This window comes from Trachurus japonicus, chromosome 19 (genome assembly GCF_045865225.1).
Source record: "Trachurus japonicus isolate A0001 chromosome 19, Traja_1.0".
In the NCBI taxonomy this organism is placed as follows: Eukaryota; Metazoa; Chordata; class Actinopteri; order Carangiformes; family Carangidae; genus Trachurus; species Trachurus japonicus.
Genome location: NC_140925.1, coordinates 8,245,038 through 8,259,047, shown reverse-complemented (window position 1 = coordinate 8,259,047; position 14,010 = coordinate 8,245,038). Strand labels below are relative to the sequence as shown.

Sequence of the window (14,010 nt, the reverse complement as noted above, 5' to 3'; positions counted from 1 at the left end):
GGTATTTCAAAAACTTCAGTAGATGAGTGAGTGATATATCTTTACAGCGGTGAAGTTTTCAAAGTGCAGAGCTTAAATGAATGGCGGGGTCTGACTTTAAATGGTCGCCCCCCTTATAGCCAAACTGCTCATTACTATGGGGCGTTAATCTATATTAAATCATTATAAAAATGGTCTTCCAAAAGAGTTCAAGTCAGCATTTTTCCCAAACATCCACTCCTAATGACATCATTCTTCTGCTGTCATTAAGGATATTAAAAATTCATTAAGAAGAAAAGTACTGCTGAGTGGTAACAAATCAGTGAGCATTTCCCCTTCAAGACTTAAAGAGTAAAGAGTGTGGCAAAGTTTGGGGTATATTTTTATATGACATCATGTGGCTCAGTTTTAATGTCAAACAGGCTGTAATTCAACTTAAAGGAGAAGACTAATCTTCAACTGAACTTCTAAAAAGCTAATGGCAAAGATTAATTCTGTCACATTACTTAAAATTAAAAGCCAGATTTATAAGGACAGGTCTTTAGTTTACTTGCTATTGTAATATCCTGTGTGTTCATCGGTTTAGGAGCAAAAAAACAAAACAACAGGCAGCGTCACTGGTACTTTTATGGGACACATGTGGGACATTTAAAGGACAAGGTGTGGAGTGCCTTAGTAATCTGTCTGGAGCATAAAATGAAAGATCATATCTGATGTAGGGAGGACTTAAAGGTCACTTTAGGCTTTATACACAAGTTTTTCTCATGCATGACTCTCATAATGTGTCATCACTGACAAAGTCGTCACTGACCATGCTTTTTAAGAATAAGCTCTAATTTCTAAATGTCAACAAGAAGCAACTGAGAAATACTGTCTGCTATGATTTCAAAAGCTTTTATTGTGAAAGGTCTGTGCATGGCATGACTCCATCACAATAAATAATACCATGTTTTTCTGAAAGCTGAAAAATGTAAAACTACAGATCATAATATTGTATTATACAATATATAAATAGGGAATAAAGTAGAACAAGCCTCTGTTTACTCTTAACTGACATAATATTTAAATTTTCCTCTTTTTGTCAGAAATCAATAATAAACCTTGCTATTTTCAAAAATGGGGCGAGCCACAGCAGTGCAGGGTTTGTTCACACTCTTCCCTGTTTTGCGGTGTTTTATAAGCTAATACCTGCCCATAATGTGTTTGTACTTTTACATCTCGCAGTACTTAACATTTGCACTCCATTTTGTCGGTCAGGGCCCAGTGAGTATGTACAACAATTTCATTTATGCTATAGGGTTCTCTTAGCATTTTAATGGTTTCAACTGAGTACACATCTCGTTGGGTATATACTGTATACACACCGCGCTGCATTTTATCGATGTAAGCCTATGTTCAGTGCCACCACGGCCCATTGCTCTATCAAGTTTGCTATCAAGATGCTGAAGCCTCTGCGCTTCTAGTAGCCTGTCCAATTCATCTGAGTAAAACAAGTGAAGTCTTCGACCCCCTCAGTCTCTCAGCCAATACCACACACAGTACACTCAACCAGAGTCCTGTAGGTTTCTACGCTAAAGTCTCTCAACAGGCTCTCCAGTGCAAAATACAGCTGCTTTGCATGAAGGTGTGTACTTTCCAGATCTGTGTTGACCTACTTAATTCAGTGATATGTTCAAGTGAATATCTCAGTACTGCCTTAGTGTGCTATGAGCACAAAACATGTGACAAATGAGGAGTAAATACATAAATTAAGCAAATGTTGCCATATTTCTGAAATCTCACAGAGTCATATTGTATTAAAGTGATATTCCTTTTTATCTCATTATAATAGCTCTGCAGCTGCAACGATTATTCAGACGATTCATTTCTCATTTTGGCTATAAAATGTGAAAATATAGCAAAATATGTCCCAAGTATTTCCCCACTGAGAGATTATCAAGTTAACATCTCCACTTGTCCTGTTTTGTCCAGTCGATGGTTCAAAACTCGAGGATATTCAGTTTGTTATGTTAAAAAAAAAAAGGAAAAAAAACAGCAGCAGTTGTAACCAGTAAATGTGACTGACTCTTGAACTAATTGTTTCAGCTCTAATTAGCTCCACCTCTAACTCTGAATAATTGTGTCAACTTGATGTAATTGTGCCTATAGGTGGTGCTGCAGGAGCATGACTCTCTTGGGATTTTTACAACCCTTTCTTTTGCGTAAAAGTCCTAATATTCCCGGGAAGGGCTTTGGTATTCACCAAACAGCATGACTCTCTGGTCTACAGTTAAATAAATATCTCTAATATAACTAACTAAAACAATCATGGACCCTAGCTGAGTACCTTGGGTTACAAGTGGCGCTATTTTACTCGCCTTGCTATGGTGAGAATTTACTCCAGACAAACTACTGGTAACATTAAACACATCACTTCCTGGTACTGTAGACGTGCACACCAGCTGTTTATTGGGACAATCAGACGATCAGTATCTACATTTTATGATTGCGAAACAATGAGAGAAAAAAGAAGTCAAAGAAAAACAAAGTAGAAAAAGGGTTATTTCATGCCACCACCCCCCTACTCCTCCTCCTTCATGACTGATCAACATTAGTTTTAGGCCGTATGAAATGAGAAAGGGAGTGGTAATGGCAGAGGGAGATGGCGGAGGCCTGCCTTGCTCAGTGGGACACACATGGACAGTGGAGAAGGAGGTGGCTGGGCACAGGAGTAATAACGCTGATGAGATCTTAGCAGGACGATCTGATTCCAGTGTGAATTAGAGTTAAAGAGAGCTCCCTGCCGGGCTCATACTTAGGACAATCTCCTTCACTACCAGACATTCATTGTTAATATGACATTCCCCGGGATCCTGGCTAATAACAATCTCAGAGGGTGGGGTCTTTGATGACTTGGAGAAGAAAAAATAAAAACACAGCCATTCTGCCTTTTGGTTAATGTTTATCTCTCGGGAATTGCACAGTGGCATGGCGCACAGCGATACGATCTCTTTTAATTCTCTTTCTGGTCTGTTTACACTCAGAGGAAGAGCTAAGAAATCAGGAGGGAGGGAGGGAGGGAGGAGTGGGGGGAGGTGAGGAGTAGGGGTGAGGATGGGGATGGGGATGGAGGGGGGGGTACATCTCAGCAGACACACCCTACAGCAGCTAATGCTTCAAGGCCATTATATTCTGATTGGAAATCTAATAAACAAATCATCTATCTTAATGTGAGTCTACACCGAGCATCAGGGGGCTGAGAGCCACTTCTGCTTTAAATCTGACACAACCACACATACAGTACAGTAGAGAGACTACGACGACCAGCTCTGACTTACATCCTCGCTATATTCTGGCAAGTTTCTAATTAAGGCCTCTGGGATAGTCACAGATTTTCCCATTTCTTTCTCTTCACAAATTAAGTAAATATATTATTGAATCACATTATCTGTTTTTGCTTGAGTCCCATTACTCACAGAGAACAATCTGTAATGATAGTCTATCATCAACGTGGTGGGTCGTGTTGCACCATTGATTATAATCCTCCAAACAGCTTTTATGTTTATGAGAAATCACCCTAAGAGCAGTCTGCATCGTATTTCCCCCCTTATCTGCTTCATGCAATTATATATTTTAGTCCGATTGCAGATAAAAATTTACTATTGATCAATGTGTGAGCCTCACATACACATACACACACCACACAGACACCACACACAGACCTGCGTGGATATCTCCTTATAGGTTTCTCTATTGTCTGTAGTGGGACAAACAATACGGCAGAGTTGAAAATCCATCAGAGTTGACAGGTCCATTACACCCCAACATCAAACTGCTTTTAGTGGTCTGAACCCTTTTGTCCACTATGTCCCACTTGAAGTATTACAAGCAACTTGAAATATTACAGAGAATAACTTGTGTGTAGCAAACACAGCGGTGTGAACTTCTGATCTCAATTCCTATGTGTTATTGTTGGCAACAAGAAATAGTAATAATAACAACACTGGATTAAAAGTAGCAGCAACTTTAAAAAAAAAAATAAAAAATCAGTGCGTAATAATGAGTGGTATTAAAGACAGATTCTGCTAAAGTGCTGAATTTGAATTTACAATGAGAAATACCCATGACATTCATTATGAGGGACTGTTTGTTATTGTTGCATAAGGGAGAAAGCCACTAAATCAGCTCCCACAGGACAACTGCTCCACCAGGTCGCACACTGCTCTGCTCACCCTTTGATACGTCTGGCTATAAATTCTTTGTGCTGCTCATCTGTTCGTGGTGAGACAGTCTGCTTAAATACAGGATTGGACATTTAAATGATTTCACTTGTGACAGGCCTGCTGTGACAGAATAACAGATTCTGCTGAACAAATAGGCCGTGGAGGCTGCCGGGGTCCCAGGAGTCAGCCCCGAGCCCTCAGGCTCTGTTTTGTAAAGGACTTGTTTCAGTATGGCAGCACTTCTGGAAACATATTGGTCTTGTTACATTGAATGAAATGCTAATTCTCACAGACTGTCTGGATTGTGGGGGTCTTTGTTGCGAGTGTGTGCGTGTGGTCACAAACGTTGCACGTGTACAGAGGGAGGAGGAGAATTCACAGACTTTATTCAGTGATATAAAAACTCACAACCTCAAAGTAAATGATTTAATAGTAATGATTTAAAACTGTGACAAATAATTTTAAAAAAAGAGCAGGATTCAGTGTGAAGACGATAAACTGCCTTTGTTGGAAAGTTTAAATTAAGATTTCTAGATTCAGTCATTCGCTCCATGCTGGCCTTGGATTAAAATTACTCATGCCTTATTTTAAGTGTGAGTGGTTCTGCTTGTCCTTTGACAGGCTGCATAGGTGGGAGTCCCTGAAGGTATTATAAGTTTATGATGGCATGATGAGGGGTAGACCAGCCAGCATCTGCTTAAAAAAGCCAACCCAAGCTCTTTCTGAACTTACCTTTCTTTGTGTGGGGAATTGGACAAAAGCCATAGTTCCCTCTGGTCTGTCAAAGCTATTCTATAATCAACCAACCGTGGCCCTCCCCTTAAAGAATAGGAAGACATTATTCAGCTTCCTCCCTCTGATCTTGGGGCCACAACAAACCATGTAAGCCATGGCTGACTGGTTAAAGCAAAAAAAAAAAAAAAAAGAAAGGAAAAAAAAGAGGAACACAATGTCCTCCTGTCAGCGACTGCAGATACAGAGGCCTATGAGCCGGGCACCACGTGACCCCTCAACCACCGCCTCAACCATGGTGGCCACACCACTGAGCGCCGCCACACAGAGAGAGGACTTGAACCTAAACGCTCTCGGTCTTCTCTGGGGTCAGATGTCAAAAAAAATCTGGTCTGGTTATTTCAAAGTGAAAGATGTTTCTTAATCAAAGCTATTACCACATATTTAAGAGTCCGGCTGATGAACTGACCGAGTAAATGTCATGCACACACAAGAGTAATAAGAAGTATTCAGCTGCTCTGCCTGCCAGTTGTCACTTGAGGAAGAATTTGTACTGCGAGAAGCTTGAAGAAGTAAAAAAAAAATGAAAGGCTTATTTCGTCTGTGTGATCGGCAGATTGAAGCTATGGCACAACACTGGGAGCTGTGCTTGAGCTCATTTCCACGACTGACTGATATGTAGAGACTTAACACTCAGTCAGAACATTTACTGGCTGGATGGTCTCAGTTTGCCAAACTGCATAAGGGGGGATTTTAAATTAAAGAGGAGGCAAAGTCTCAATGCTGCTATTCTCACGAGGGCTGCCATATCAGAAGAAAAGAGGAAATGAATGTGAATTCTGTAATATTTTCACTTAGCAAGTGGATAATCCAGCACAGGCACGGGCAAATTATAACGAGTATAAATCATTTTCCCTTGAACAGGACAAGTGTTTCAACAAATCCCAAGACTTAGAAGTGAGATTTTCATGGGGAAATTAAATAAAAAAAATGACAACCAGAAAAAAAGCATGACTGTGTTTATACGAAAGAATATAGTTTTATGGCAAATATGCGAAATAACACATCATATATACTGTTTTCCTGCAATAAACACAATCCTTTTATTTCTCATTCGTACAAGCCAAACTGAAGCCACTTCAAAAACTGTTATTATTCCACTGAGCAATGTTGATTTTATAAGTGTACTGCCAATGATCATGGTGTGAGGCGCTGAATGTTAAATAGGTAAAGAGCCCCGTGGCAGAAGCATTGGCCCCCTGTTACCACTTAGCCCTATTTGGCTGGCCTCACTCACACTCATAATTAAGACCCCCTACTGTGAATATAAATGGCCCCTCAATCAATAGTGATAGAGAGAAATAAAGAGAGAGAGACATGAAGACCATGGGCATATCTCAGGGGCAAACATGATAGCATTATGAAAGGAGCAGCTTGAAAGCGGCTTTTACTCTGACAAGGGAGCTAACGTTGTAATTGTCCCTCGGGGGACCAGAAGCTCTTGTTATTAGAAAACAATTTCTCCCTCTAGGCCACCTCTTCTTCAGCCTGAGGGCACCACTGATTCCACGTTTCACTCCTCCATCCTGTTATCCAGCCACAGCCACAGCCTCGTCGCGTGTCCGCTGAATAAATGATGCTAAAAGTTAGAAGGTTGTGATTCCATTTCATATTTTTCACACGGGCGGCTAAGTGATAATCAATAGATCAGGATTAGGGAAAACACTCACTTTGTACTGTGTTTGAACCCTCAGTACAGTTTGAATACAACTGTGACATCAGATCATATAGCAGTATTTCATGTTGAGAAGAGGATTGCAGTCTAATGTGTATTAAAAGAGTCTGCTTGAGGAATGAGGGTGGATGTGCACTGCTGTCTTTGTTGGTCTGTCTCTGGCTTCCTTTGTTCTGGTTGCACCTTTATGTAATTTAAACACTGTCCCGTGCTAAACATACATCATTTCTAAAATTTACCCCATTCCCTGGCTAATTTCAAAGGTTTATTTCCTGAAATGAATCCCCTTTGTCAAATCCATTGATCCTTGCAAATCTAGAGCAATATCACTGTTTGTATAATAAATTGACCTGTAATGTAGATTAAGTAAAAGGGGGGGGGGTGTAGAAAGAACGAAGAAAAAAAAAAAAAGTGGTGAAAAAATGCCCATTAACATTTTGCCTTGTGAGTTTGTGTGGTTAATTTAAAACATTTAAGGCTGGAAATGAGCTTCTCCATCAAATGTCCCACTTCCATTTACATTTCTTGCATACAAGTCAATTTGTGGCTGCCCCACACCATAAATCATTGCCACGGGAATGCTGTGTCGGTACCTCTAGACATTACCCTGGCGCATGGTACTTAAAAAAAGCAATTTAGAACTCCATTTGCTCAAAAAACAGTGTGCTTTCAGCAGACTCACACTTCTCCCAGCAAAATGAAGATTAAACAGCATTGCCTAAAAGAGTTTTATTGTATATGAATGTCTTGCAATTGTTCTAGTTGTCTTTTTTTTCTCTTTTTTGCATGATGTATGTGTGTATAAAAGGGTTGAATATATGGGTATTATTGTGTTATTACTGTCAAAATTCAAGATATTTATATATTTACATGCATGGTTTCTTACATTGTGATTATGATTTTTTTTTTTTTGTATCTTGCTCATCCTCTGTGTTGCTGACCTCACTACAGAGCTGCAGCACCTTGGCAGAGAGAGAAAGAAGAAATAAACCCACAGGTCTGTTTACTGGGCTTCCATTCACCATCAATAATGGGCTGATAAAAGAGATGCTATCTGACCAACCAGAAAGCAGTGGTCAGTAAAATAGGTACAATATTGTGTCACGTATCAGGAAATAATTGATGACCCCCTTCACAGGGATCTCAAACAGGGCATTGGGAAATCATTTTCAATCTATGGCTTAGCAGATGAAACAAATGCTCCCGGCTTGCTTTGTCAATTCTCACTCCTTAGGGTCAAACAAACAGCTTTTCCAGGGCCAGCTCAGAGGCTAGTGTACAGGCAGCCAAGCTGAAAATGTCCCTTGTCCTCCACAAAATGATACAACGGAGCATTTCATATACCAACAGTTTGTTATTTGTCATTGACAAAGTTATAATAAGAAGGGCCTTCATATTCGTTGACCAGGTGACCCTTACATTCCCAAAGCCTCCAGCTCCATCCACACAGACTCCCCAGCTCATGTCTCCACTGTGCTCTTATTAATGTCTCAGTCAACTGTTTAAGACACAAAGAGAAAGGGATGGAAAAGAGAAAAACAAGTGGCCAAACAGAGCAAGTGCTGCAGGTTGGGGGTGATAAGAGATAATATTATGAGCAATGCTTGCACAAATGCATGTAATGCATGCAAACATCCATGTATAGACATAAATCAATCAATCATTTAACTGCTACTATTTTGAGCAGCAATTATTTTTGATAATTTGGCTACCAAAATTCTTGCTGATTCATTTTCTGTCAAGTCTTTTTTGTGTCTACAGCTTCAGTTTGAATGTGGTCTTAACATAATAAACTGAGTATCTTGTTTCAAAATGCTGGTCAGATGATAAAAAGACACTGAGAAACTGACGTTTCTATAAAAATATCATGCTTTTTATCTTTATAAAACAAAATGATTAGCTGAGAAATTAAATATCAGATTAAGTGATAATAAAAAAATAAAAAAGGTTTATCATAGCTCTGTATGTATGTTGTTAAAGCAGCTGAAATGTGACAGTTGTCTGGTCAGGCCAGTTAGTGTTTTAATGGTCTGATTGTGTTTTTAGCACGTGTGCAGTTGTTGTCTCCTCGGCAACTCCTTGACTGATTAGTTTAGCTTCAGTGCCACCACAGGCCCAACAATGGAAGCTATGGAGGAAATATTCACACGCAGCCCCCACAAAAGATACAGCTCGAGTAATGCTCCATGGCTGTGCCAATAGCTAATGAATCAATAAATTAAAATATTTACAATTATTTGTTGTTGGAGGTTGCAGTAATTATTTGTTGATGGAGTGTGTCTAAACGCACAAATCAAAAATGATGTTTTAGATTAATCTAAATAGATGCCAAGATGACACATTGCTCAGTTTATTATTTTTACATTGTTATCAATTCAAAATTCATGACTACTTTAATTGACTGACATACTGAAATTTGTGTGGCAGAAAGTGAGTCATCAAAAAAATGCTTCAAAATAAGGTGAAGATATAAGGGGCGGCCATTAGAATCCATTCAAAATAAGAACAAACACTTTCAGTCTTGGTGCTTTCTTTCCTCAATTACAAGCAGAGAAACTTTTCAAACACGTCCTGCTGTGTTGCAGAAATTCCTCCTCTACCGCTCAGGGAACGTTTTTCCATTTCTTCAGCTGGCTTGTCCCTGGCCGTGGGGTGGAATCGACCCGCCACGCGCATGGGAGCCCCACATCTTACACACTTCTGTGTCCACAGGCCTCCTGCTCGCCTCTGTGAAACCAACAGTTTATTCTCTACCAGCAGGGCCGGGAGCATGCTCTGGAGGGGGGGCGCATTGTACGGCATTACCAAGACAATGGGGCCATATGGGGAACAGAAGGATCTCCCGCTCGCCTTTTCAGCGCACAACAAACGGTGCAGCATATTATGCGTGGCAGCGGTCACTTTAAGGTTACAGTTTTTTGCATAACAACTGATGAAGAAGGGAAAGTCATTTTATCCCCATTTAGAGCTATTATTGGCCCGACGTAAGGGGGTGAGATTTATGGGTTTTGAACAATGCCATTCTTGGTCAACATACTGACAAAGGCTCAGGGTGAGATAATGGTCCGACATCATGTTCATCAAATCAACATCATGTCAAAGGCGGCTGCACTGTTGATTTGTGTGTGTTGACTCCTGGGCCACGTGATATTTGATTATTCCTTTCCTCCTGCTCCTTTAAATGCATATTTGACATTCAATAGAAATGTAAAAGAATAACCTGAGTGGGAGAAAAAAAGAAAAAGAAAAAAGAAACACACGTATCCGTCCAATTTATCTTGTCGACAAATCCAGGAGATACAAATGTCAGCGTGTGCAAACATGAACGAGGCCGGCCGTGACGTCACGTGCAGGGCGCTGCAGAAATGATGCAATTATAAATGTCTGAACATCTTGTGTGTTGATTGGAGCATCGCAGATCTTGTGATGGTAGACTGCAGATCCAATCCATTCCTGGTGTATGGCATCTTCACACACAGTCAGCAAAGCAGGGAAAATCATATGGTGAGGTGTTGCTTGATCTACGACAAGTGTATCAATGCCAAGAGACTCGCTTTTTCTTTTTTTTTTTTCATCTGAGAGGATGCTTTAAATATCCTCTTCAGTAAACGGCTGGATTCTCCTGAGATTGTGTGAAAACTTTAATGAATTCAGCCGAAAAAAACGTTAAGTCATTTCCATTTATTCACAATAACGCGTTTGCTTGTCTCTTGGTTTTTAAAAATACTGTAAAAGTTGGAAAATATATGCACTTGAAATTATTATTGGTACCTATGGTGTCAATAATTATTGGCCTCTCTGCATGTAATGAATTGACTATCCTCATAATCTGACTCATAATGGCTTTAGGACACCAAAGGGTCCTCTAAAGAAGATGAGAGCCTATTGATCCACAAGATAAATGCTCTTTAGGATGTTAATAGTCTAATTTGCTTTAATGATTTCTCCTAGCACTTCCCCAGTCAAGGACAGGATAATATACACTTAAAAAGGCATTCCAAGCAGAAGCACAGCAACTGGACGTTTCCTGCATAAAAATGTAGGGCATTTGAGTCGAATGTTTGAAATTGATGATCAACCCCGCCATTAGTTTGTCTTTATTTGCTTCCTTCCAAGGTAATTATCATGGATTAATGCTTTTCTGGAGTGTCGTGCGAAATAACATTAGCGGTATCCATTTCCACAATCACCTGCCCAGGCCTAATAAGCAGAATAATAATACCTTCAGTTTTTGCCTTTGATGTGGCACTAAAGCGCACACTGAACACATGGTCTGTGGAATGGATGGCTGATGCATTATTTAATTAATTAGCTGTCAATTATCAAACAGAAATTATCCCAAAGATGCTGCTGACACGTATTGTAATTGTTAATTATTTATACGAGGAGATCACACCTTTCTTTTGCTCGTAACAGCCCTTTAGTGAATCTCATTTTAAATTCTGATTAATGTAATTTCTTTTCTTTCTTCCATTTCAGGATACTGTTGTTAGTAAATCTCTGCTCTACACCATAAGTGACATTTTAGGATTTTAGCCGACCACCAGAGCAAATTTTAATCTCAGACAAAGGCAGTGTAGTATGACACACCAGAGACAAGATGAGCTATTGCTTTAGCAGTTTCAGGCATAAATGACATTGACTTCTGGGAGATGGAACTCTTTAACATGCTCTGCACCAACTGAGTCACATCTGCCGTTGACAAACAGCTAAGGAGTAACCTGAGTCTATGTTCTCTTTACTGGCAATTTTTACATTTTATCATTGAAGTCAATGAGCCAATCTGCAATTTACGCCGTGGAGAGTGGGATGAGTGTATTCAGAACCCGGTCACACACCCAATCTCCTACTAAAGAGCAGCGATAATGTAATAATGCCTCACTGATGTGCCAGGCAGTAATGGTGCTGAACATCTCCCATTCATCCAACACTACCTGATCATTGCTTTAACGGAATAATACATTACGGCTGGAAATAGCTGTAAACCTCCAACTTTATCTTGGGAATGTGCACTCCTTTTTACCTCAGGAAATGTTCCTGTCCCTCGGTAATAAAAGGCAGAGCTATCAGGATGAAATGAAAAAGAGATTGAAACCCTTCTGTCTCTGACAGGCAATGCACAGATACACAGAGTATGGCCTGCTTCTTGTTTTGTAGCCTAAAGGCTGTTTGTATTATTATGAAAATAGGTATTATGATCTTACGCTTTCTCCCAGAAGAAAATGAAACACTGGAGACATCCCCCTTTTTTCCCCCCTCCTGTTATGACTGTGAAGGAGGTCTAGTGGAGCGCTATTTCACCCTGTTTCTTAGCCCTGTCAATTCTTCCTTTCTTGACAAATGACACTTAGCCATCTGTCAATAATGGCCCACGTAAATGTGCTTAAATGGGCCAGGGCACACCAATGTTATGGCTCTTCATCCTATTTAAATTACTTTCTGCCTTACATAATTGCAGAAACCTGGTGTAAGAGGGCGGTTCGAGCACACAGTGCAGTGTAATGTATAGAGGTGAAGGCAGAGATGCAGACACTACAGGGCCGCGGTGCTTGCTTGAGGATTTAGAAACAGAAATGTCATGAGTGAACAAAGCTTCACGATAATTGAGAAAAGACAGAGGCGCAAGAAGGTGACATCAGCCATTAACCTTATATCAGGCCATTTTGTAAATCAATGTCACTCACATATTAATAACAAGTGTAATCAAAGGAATTATGCAAATTTAATTTGATGACTCTTGCATTATGCAAATCTCAGCCAAATATAATGAATCCTGACACCTGACCAGTGCAGTACACAGCATGGGTGGTTCTCATTGTTAGGGACTGACTGTTGACAGCATTTGTTGAAAGAGACTGCGGTGAAAAGGGAAAAAAATGCACTGGAGATCATCAATTATATTACTGCTGCTCTCTATAATGAGTCACTGATGTGTGTTTCTGTTTTGCGTTCTGCGTTGTGGTTGCTATTATTGCTATATAAGACATTTAGAGTGCTATGATTCCATATTCAAGCTACACTGGATGTTATTAAAAGGTCTTTGTGTAAATTTGTCTAGCGATTCAGAAAATGGTTCTGTAATGGATTGAACACACTCAAACACAAGAAGGAAAACAAATGACAAATGTCTGCCGCCGAGGCAATTTTCTGTGTATTGTATTAGTGACCAACATGTCTGCATGACCCACCGACTCTGACAACAACCCCACAGACACACCGTTACAAGTGGTTCATAATAACAAGGGGACTCCTCGCATCGGATGCAGTCAGCTGGTTCACTACAACCAAATGTTACGGAGTAAAACAGCATGTCATGCTGCCATTTGACACGGTGAAATAAGATTAGATGAGATCCATTTCAAAGTGCAGGAAGTGCAGTGGCTGGCCTATTCCAGCATACAATCTGCAATATACAAATACCAAGCAAGAGGAGGCGTACTGAGGCATGAACAGTGACACACTTAGTGAATAATCCTGCTGTCTGCTTTTGAAGGACGCTGCCACATTTAACAACATTTACACAGCTATAGTTCTGACATATGATTTAATTTATTCTCTCTGTTTGGACAACCTTATATTTATCACCAGTTAATCTGAGATCCGTAACAAAATGATGCAAATAATGAATCTAGATTTTATTCATGATGATGCAAAAAAAGATGACGGATGGGTAGATGGAGATAGAGTAAGATTAATCTATTCTATTCTGGATCAATACATGGATCCAGACTAAGATCAACAATAGAGCTGAAATGATCGGTTGATAAATTGATTAGTTCATTGGCAGAAAAATTATCCTGGGCAACAAAACTGACAATAAACTAATCACTGAATTTATTTTTTGGGGCACATATTCCAAAAGTTCTTCATTGATGTGAAAAAAAAGCTTTCACAACAGTTAAATTAACATCTTTGAGGTTTGAACGGTTGGTTTGACAAAACAAATAAGATGAATACAGGTAGGTCATTTTGGGCTGTGTGATTATTGGGATTATTCGGATGTTTTACAGACCATATGATGCATCGATAATCATAGAAAATACTCAGGAGTGCATTTGGTAACGGAAAGTATCATTTGTTCAATAACTGTGAACTCTGTAGACAATAAACAAATTCATTCAAAGTGATTAATTGTAAATAAGCTAAAGCTAACGGCTTATTTTGCCCAGCTAAAGAGCATGTTTATACTGTCTTTTCACTCACACTGTACAGTGGGATTTGTGAGCCTCAGATGGTGTGTGTTACTAAGGAGTTCTTTCGTGTGCACCACTCTAGGAGTAAAATGAGCTTCGATCTGTCCCAGAGGTAGCCCATCAAGAGGTGGGGAGGTTAGTTGGTCGTCACGGCCATCTAGACCCTGGC

General features: G+C 39.8%; 1 long non-coding RNA gene across 1 annotated transcript in view; it reads right to left on the bottom strand.

The window, feature by feature from the left end:
* Window positions 1–7,742: 7,742 nt before the first annotated feature.
* The window catches only part of LOC146967330 (uncharacterized), an 86,994-nt gene continuing 80,726 nt past the window's right edge, over window positions 7,743–14,010 (bottom strand). Inside the window, exon 5 of the long non-coding RNA XR_015034417.1 lies at window positions 7,743–8,146. This is a non-coding gene — a long non-coding RNA (uncharacterized LOC146967330). The remainder of the gene's footprint in view (window positions 8,147–14,010) is intronic.